The following is an 8548-nucleotide window of genomic DNA, read 5'->3' as shown; positions in this document are numbered from 1 at the left end:
ATGCTTATGTAAAGGAAGTTATTTTAAACTTAAATTGCTTTTTTACAAACTGAGGAGAGATGACAGAGAATAATAGTTATAAAATTATTATTATTTATCTTAAGATCAAAAAGATTATAAATCACCAGGAAAGAGATTTTCTGGTCCATAAAGTCTGAACAAAGCTGCAGCAGAATGACAATGGATTAAGTAGAGGATGCTCGGGGCCACTGAGGAAAAGACCACATAGGGCCAGGGAAGGGTCAGGGAAGAGTTCTTGAAGGAGATGATTTCCATCTAAGTGGACATCTGAAGAAGAACCCCTGATGGGGTTCGACCCCTCTTGTCCAGAAGAACAGTGGGAAGCGATCATTCCAGGAAGAGCGACCAGCAGGTGCCCTTTAGTTGGCTGGTGTGTGGGAAATAATTCACTCTGGGTTGGGGGAGGGGGTAGGCAGCCGGGTAATTCTCCCAGTGGGCAGCTGGCTCTGTCCACAGCTCCTGGCCAGCCAGGACCAATTCCTTCCTTCTGAACTCTCCTCTGCAATGCCTCCCCCATTCCTAACCTCTGGCCACCTCTTTCTGGCCGGAGGGGACAACCAGCCACTCCCTGGGGTGAGGCAGCTGAGCAAAGCCTGTGTCTGCCAGAGGCCAGACTGCTAACTCGGAGGGGATTGTGTCCTCTGGCTGTGCCCCCAACACACACAACCCCCGACTGCTCATCATGTGGGCACAGAGTCAGAAGGGCTTTGCAGGAGGACAGGGATCTGGCTTTGCTCATCTACGGGCCACAGACACAGCAGTGGGAGGAGCTGCCTGGGACCTACCCCACCCCCAGCAACCCCACTCCCTCCACTGGCCACAGACTCCTGCAGACCCCAGACCCTCCTGTCTCAGGTGGCCACAGGGCTGAGGTTTGGGGTTCTGAAAGAACGTTGGTAAAACTAGAAAGAAAAGAAAGGAACCAAGTATCCCAGTGTTGTTGAGCAGTTACCTATAGGATAAAGGGAGGGCACTGGGATCACAGAGAGTATGGGCAGTTTTCTAGTTCTTTACCTGGGGGTTGTCAGATGTTCACTTTTAAAAATGGATTAGGGGCCCTTGGGTGGCTCGATAGGTTAAGCGCCGACTTCGGCTCAGGTCATGATCTCATGGTTTGTGAGTTCAAGTCCCTCAACGGGCTCTGTGCTGACAGTTAGGAGCCTGGAGCCTGTTTCAGATTCTGTGTCTCCCTCTCTCCCTGTCCTTCCCCCACTCACGCTCTGTCTCTCAAGAATAAATAAACATTAAAAAAATTTTTTAAAAAAATAAAAATGGAATAAACTGTATATTTGTATTTTATAAACCTAGTGCCTATGTTATATTTCACAATTTATGAGAAGGTATACATTTCAAAAAGGAACACCAAACCGGGAATAAAATACTTAGGTTCTAAGAAGAACCCGTTTTCTTGAAACTTAACTAAGTGTCTGGCACTAAATGCTTTACTGTATTTGGCTGTTATTACTTCATTCTGCAAAGACTGAGGCACAGAGAGGCCAAGAAACTTAGCCAAGGTCACACAGCCAGCAGGCCATCAGAGCTGGGATTCAGACCAGGGTAAAGTATGCCTCACAGGGTGAAGCGCTTAACCAGTAGCCACCACTGTCCCCTAGGTCTGGGGGTTGTCGCTCTGACCTCACCGGCCCGCCAAAGAAAAGACGACTCACAGGGTCACAGCACTCTGCAAAGCTTACCGCTGGCGCAGTTGGGAAGATTTAGCAGCCATGTGGTATGTTGGTTAAGAACACAGCCAGGCAGACACAGGGTCAAGTCTAGACTCAGGATTTATTACCTATGTGTCCTAGGACAAGTCATTTATCTCTGTTTCTTCATCTGAAAAATGACAACGCTGGAGTGCCAGCCTTGTTGCGGGGATAAATAAGTGAAACCTTATTGTACTAGGTGTGCATACAGTAGGCACACAAGAGATGGTCACCCCTGAAATAAAGACGCTCATCTTTGCTCATAGTAACTTGTCAGACAGGCACAGCAAAATGTCACTGTCCTCACTGAACAGATGAGAAGTCTGACTCAGTTTTCAGGCCACAGAGTCTCCCCCTTGTCCCTTCCTGCCCCCGCCCTGCTGAATTCTTAGGGTCCGGAGATGGAGCCGGGATGTGGCCGCGGGGCTCGAGCTCCGCGCCCGAAGCAGGAATGTGGGGCGCCTCGGTGGTGGTGGCGAGGGGGGGTTGGGGGGGGGAGCTGACACAGAGGCTTTTCCGCTCCAGCTGCAGCGGCCGGCGACACAGCAAATTCCGCGACCACACCTGGCCATGCAGCTGTCCAGGCTGGACCCGGAGGAGGATTCCCCAGTCCTCTAGCCGCCGGCCCCCAAGCCGCGGCCTCAGGCAGGGACGGCGCGCCAGGGCGCAGGATCACTGGGCGCCCCCTCCCCCAGCTGGATCGCCCCTGGCCAGCCTCTTCTTCTAGCTTCCCCCATCTCTTTTGGAGGGGAAAGTCCTCTCTGACACCCTCACCCAGGCGGTGAGGGGCTCTCTGGTACCAGCACTCTCTCTCTGCCCCTCCCCTGCTCTGGACTAGGGTGAGGTGCCCCCTTTCCCTAAAGGGCTACGCCCTGGTCTGCTCTCCCTGCCCCCCTCACACTCCCCAACCCCCACTGGCAGGACTGGGCACAGGGCAAAGCAGAAAAGGAGGCCCTCAGGTCATCGCCCACCCTGTGGCTGGCATGGCCTCCAAGGTCTCCAACCTGTAAGATGTGCTCCCATCTCTCAACCTAACCCCTTACACACTCTTACCCCCGGAGTCTTCCCTAACCTGCCTTTTTTTTTAGTTCTTCACACCCACCAAATTCCTGCCTGCCTCAGAGCCTTTGCCCACGCCCGTCCAGTGCTTGTACTGGTGTCCCTGTCCCGACCCTGTGTCCCAGCTTCACCCCCAACTCATGTCTCTGCTTCTCCTTAATCATCACCTGTTACTCACGTTTCAACTGGTAGAATGTCTTGAAAACTCTTAGGCCGTGACTCTTCTATTCAAAGCTTAGAATCAGCTTGCCAACTTCCTCCAAAATAACTTGGAATTTTGGTTAAGTGCGTCCTGAAACTAGGGGTGCCTGGGCGGTCCAGTTAGTTAAGTGCCTGACTCTTGATTTCAGCTCAGGTCATGATCTCAGGATTTGGGGCTCTGGGCTGACAGCGCGAGGAGGCCTGCTTGGGATTCTCTTTCTCCGCCCCTTCCCCACTTATGTTTTCTATCTCTCAAAAATAAATAAGTAAACTTTTTTTAAAAAGCTACATAAATTGCATAAAATAACTACGTAAAGGCTATTAAAATCATGTCCTTAAAAAAAAAAAAAGATCCTTTTGAATCTAAAGTGTAATTTGGTGAGAACGGACAACATACTCAAGTTCACTAATAATGGCGTGATGTGCGTCACTGAAGATAGAGACACAAAACACACAGCTCCTTCCCTCAAAGCGCTTATTTTCCCATTGTCTTCCTTTTTATTGTATTTTATTTCATGAGAGAAGATCTTATTGGGCCCATTCTGCGGATGAGGAAACTGAGGCGCAGAGGAATTACATGACTTGCCTTGGGTCCTATGGTGAGGAAGTGGTGGAGTCTGACTCACGAATCTACTCACTGAATCAGTTTGGTCTATGGGTTTGGCGTGTTTGTGTGTGTCTGTTTGTGTGTTTGCACGGAGGGTGTGTTTCCATGGGCCTGGAGTGAAAAGCATCTATATTTGAATATGGATGTGCTATGGGGTTGAGTGGGAGTTTGCAGATGTGTCTGCTCTGTTGGATGGTGACTTCTGTCTGTGTTGATATTGGGGTCTTTGGTTATGTGTGTAGACTGCTAGGGATTTAGGTTGGGTGTATGGGGGAGAATGGATGTGTTGTTGGGGAGACAAGAATGGGATATTTCTGTTGGTATGTGTTTTTTCTTACGTAGGACTTTCATGTTATACTTGTTGAAAGAACTCTTTTACGTTAAACAAAGACTTTTTTAACCATATATAAGTCCAACTTTTAAAATTAAAGCATAACTTAATTTTAAGTGCTGAAATCTCAAGTATACAACTAGATGAAGTTTTACATACACACACCCTTGGATCCACCACTTGGATCAAAATAAAAGACAGGTGCAGCCCCTCAGTGGGAGCCCCCTCCTGCCCCCCTCGGTCAGTACCCCTCAGCGTAGCCTCTGTTCTGACTTCTGTTATCTTCCATTAGTGTTACCTGCTTTTGCGCAGTGTGTCAATGGAATCACACCGTGTTTCTGTTTGGGGAGGTTAACGGCTAACGTTGAACAAACTTTGGCTTGTGTGCTAACATGTATCACTCTGAATTTCTCCTAATAGCCAAATAAGGTAGTGTCTATTTATTGTTCCCATTTTATAGATGAGGAAACTAAGGTTTAGAAAGGGCTCAGAGCCAGGTCATGTGTCTGAAACCACAGCTCTGCTCCTTACCCACTGCTAGACCATCCTGCCCCCTCTTGGGTAAACTGCCAAGGAGGTGACACGGCTATCGGGCTGCAGAGAGAGCAGGAGGCCGACCTGGGAGCCCAGAGGTGCTTCTGAGTGTGATTTATTTTCTAAGGCGTGAGTTTCTCTGCATCTGTCATGAGGCCTTTCCGATTCTCCTTGCTGGGCCAGGAACTACCACCGGCAGCTGAACCACCGCTGTGCTGCAGAGACAAACCATGCCACAGGGGTCGAGTCCCAGCTTCCAGACTTATTTGCTGTGTGACTGTGGGCAAGTTGCCTCCCTCTTTGAGCCTCGCATCCTCTAACTATTAAAAGGAGATTAAAATCCTCATGCATGGTTAAGGTGGTAACAGATGGAGGATGTCATTGTATAAATGACTCCTGCTGTTATGTTTTTAAAAGCCTGTTTTATTGTAAAATAAAATGAATACAGAAAGTCACACAAAACAGAGAGGGAACCCAATAAAGCAAACCACTTGTAACCACCAGTCAGACCAACAAATAGGAACCCCTCAAATGTCCCAGCCTGATCACAGTCTGACTTTGACAGTATTTCTTTGTGTTTCTTTATAGTTTTATTGCCCAAGTACACATCCCTAAAGACTATAGGTTAGCCTTGTCCATATTAAAAAATGTGTATCTTTTAAATCTCTACTGAGTCCTCCCTGGTCCCTTGCATTTTCTTAATTTATCTTTTGGAAGAATCTGGAGCATTTGACCTGAAAAGTTTTGAAGAGTCTGGATCATCGCTATTATTTTTCACATGCATTGACCTCCTTCTAGCTTCCTCCCTCTCCTCCTTGGATTTGGAGTGATGCGGATCTGGGTTCCAGTCCCGAGTCTGCCAGTTGCCGTGTGACTTTAGACAAGTCACTGAACCTCTCTGAACCTCTTTCCTCAACTGGCAGATGAGGGACCTAGAAGCTCTCAGCCTCCTTCCTCGAACACCAGACTTCTGTCCTGCAGTCTACTCAAAAGCAACTTTACAGGGTGAGGGATCAGAGACCTGGCTCTGGAATCCAGTTTCCACTGGCACTAGCTGTGTGAACTTGGGCAAATTACTTGACCTCTCTGAGTTTTCACTTCCTAGTCTATAGAATGGGGATTCTGATACCTCACCCAAGAAACTGGAGCCCGGCTTAGATAAGATCAGGCCCCTAAAGCATTTAGTGCCCGGCACCTAGTATGTGCTAATCACGGTTGACGGCTGTTGCTATTGTTGTTAGCTGCTCTTAGGGCTACCGTATATTGACCGCTTACTCTGTGTCAAGTGTCTTCAGATGTGCTAACTCATTTTATCCTCACAACAGTGCTGTGAGGCAGCCCCATTTTACAGATGAGGAAATTGGGGCACAGAAAGGTTAAGTAACTTGCCCACCGTCGCACAGATGGTAAGCCATGAACCTGGGTGTCTAGATCCAGACCTGTGCTGGTAGCCACTGAGCCCTACTGCCTCAAATATGACTACTCTCTGGAAGAATTTCCCTTTGCTTGCCCAAGCCCGGAGAGAATTCCGACAGGGAGGAGGGTGACGTAGTAGCTGAATCCAGCTGGTAAAATCCAGAGGTGAGAAGGTGTTCTTACCCTAAAATGAGATCCCGGCCCAGGACGTTAATCTGGGCCATCCCTGGTTATTTCCTGCCCCACCCCTACCGTTTTGGTCTACTGAAAACCTGCCGAAGGGGGCGCGGGAACAGGTTCAGACCAGGAGGACAGCAGAGACGTTCCCACCTGGTGGAGTGGCCTGGGGGTGTTGCTGTGTGTTTGCCCGGTGCAATTTTCTGGGTTTCTGTGGATGTGTGAATGTGTGTGGTAGGAGATGATGCTTTTGTATGTGGAGCTGTCTGTCTGTGTCTCTGTGCGGAGGCAGCGTGGCCAGCCTGCCCGGGCACTTGACCCATCCCTGCCATCCACTGGATGTGTGACCCCAGGCAAGTGACTCACCTCTTTGTGACTTAGCTGCCATGTGCATATAAAAGTGGATATGATGACAATATTAGTACCTACCTGATAGAGTTTTTCTGAAGATTCAATGAGCTCATCCAAGTAAGTGCTTAAAATAGTGCCGAGCACTGAGATAGGAGCAAGTATGGATGGCTTATATGTTATCACAGGATTAAATGTGTAAAGGGTGGGTTCCTGTATATTTATGCAAGGGCACCCTAGGGGGCACAGTAGAAAGGATCTAAGGGGATGGGGAATTGAGCCGTCTCTGTGGTTTGTAGGAGGAGGATGAGCTTATGGGAGTGTGTATATGCAGGTGCGTGTGGTGTGTGCCCAGGGGAGGCATGTGCATTCTGTAAACGTGTGAGGATGTTCACTGCAGAGTCCCCATTACCACACAAATAAGCTCCCGGCCCTAGGACAAGTCCCTGAGGCTCTATGTGCCTCAGTCTCCCCAGCTGTGCCATGGGTGGGGTTACTGCCTCAAAGGCTGCTGTGAAAACCAGTGAACGGTGGATGTGAAGCTCCACTTGTGTGCAAGCCATAGAAGAAGGTCCGTTGAGCGTGCTGACAGAGGGGGGCATAATCGTTGGCACTCCTGGGTCTGTAAGGGCCAAGGCTGTTCGCGTGTGCCTACCCTGGGCTGCAGAGTTCCCCCTGGGTGCTGTGGGTCCCAGCCTGCCATAGGCGGGTAAGCCCTCAGTCCAGCTTTTTTCGTGGGACATCTGAGGCCCAGAGAAGGATAGGACCTTACTTCAGGACACACAGCACTCTGGAGGCAGAGATGGGGCTAGATTGGAGCCCAGCCCCCTTGTCTTTCTGGCACGGTGGTGAAAGCCTGTCCCAGACAGGGCCAGCACCCCCAGCCCTCACTGCCTCGGCCTGCCCCACCTCCCCCAGCGTCCAGCAGGCAGCCACTCCGGCAGGAAGATGTGTGCTTTGGCAGCAGGCATGGTCTGGGCCGGGAGGCTGAGGCTGGGTGGCTGCCGAGGGCGGGAATGCCATGTGTCTGGGGAGAACCCCAGCCCCCAGCGCTCCATTGCCACCTGGCTCAGCTGGGGACCCCAATACTGAGTTCTGGGGATTCTCAGAGGTCACTGGAAGAGGAGGCTGAAGGCTTACAAATGCTTCGACTTTGGGTGTTTTTATAGAACCTCTTTCCTGTAAGTCTACTGTCTCCATTACAAAAGTATTGCTTGTTATTTGTGAAGAATACAAGTAATCAGAGAGGAGAAATTAAACTCCTGTCTTAACCTAGAAATACAGCAACTCAGAGACCAAAGGGGCTTTGACAACACACACGTGCACATGCCTGTATAGACATCTGCATGCTGGTGCATGTGTCTGTGCAAGCACACACACACACGCATACGTGCGCGCACACACATACACACACGCACACGCACAGAGCACACGCTGTGTACCGGCATAGTTCTGAGCGCTCCACAATGTTAATTTGTTTTATCTTCACAACAGTGCTAGAAGGTAGGTACCATTATTACTCCCATTTTACAGACGAGGCACAGAATGACTGAGTAACTTGCTCAAGGACACCCAGTTAGTGAGTGAAATAATGGGGATTTGAACCCAGATCCATCGCTTAATTCATTAGGCTGTATGGTGCTCCGTTCGAGTGGCATGCTAGTGAACATCCTCCTGGGCTCTTTCTCTGGGCTTCGATGTTGGTTTGGTTTAAAAAAAATAGCATCCTTAGAAACAAACAAAGAAACCCAGAAAATGGCATCCTTTTTACATACTAACAGGGCTCTGGGGTCAGACTTGGATTTGAATCCTGTCTCTGTTGCAGACGGCTGGCTTGGCTTTGGGCTCATCCCTTCATCTCTTGGGCTCAGTTTCTTCACCTGTTAAATGGGGAGCTATAGTATCTGCTTCTGAGGGTTGGCTGAACTTGTGTGTGTAAAGCACTCAGCCCAGGCCTGGCATATAGTAGGTGCGCATTAGATGGGACCAAGTTAATTGCCTACTCTGAGGCTGGACGGCTTCGTAGGGAAAACAGTCAAAGAATACTCTCCCAAAGCAAGGTGGCCTTAATGTTGGGGTCTGGAAGGCAGAGAAAAGCCTCTGTCTCTGGGGTTTCCAAGGTAGGAGTGCTATTTCCTCCTGGAGTCCCTG

This window comes from Lynx canadensis, chromosome A3, assembly GCF_007474595.2.
Source record: "Lynx canadensis isolate LIC74 chromosome A3, mLynCan4.pri.v2, whole genome shotgun sequence".
NCBI classification, from domain to species: Eukaryota; Metazoa; Chordata; class Mammalia; order Carnivora; family Felidae; genus Lynx; species Lynx canadensis.
The sequence above is the reverse complement of the archived record's forward strand: the minus strand, read 5'-3'. Positions refer to the sequence as shown.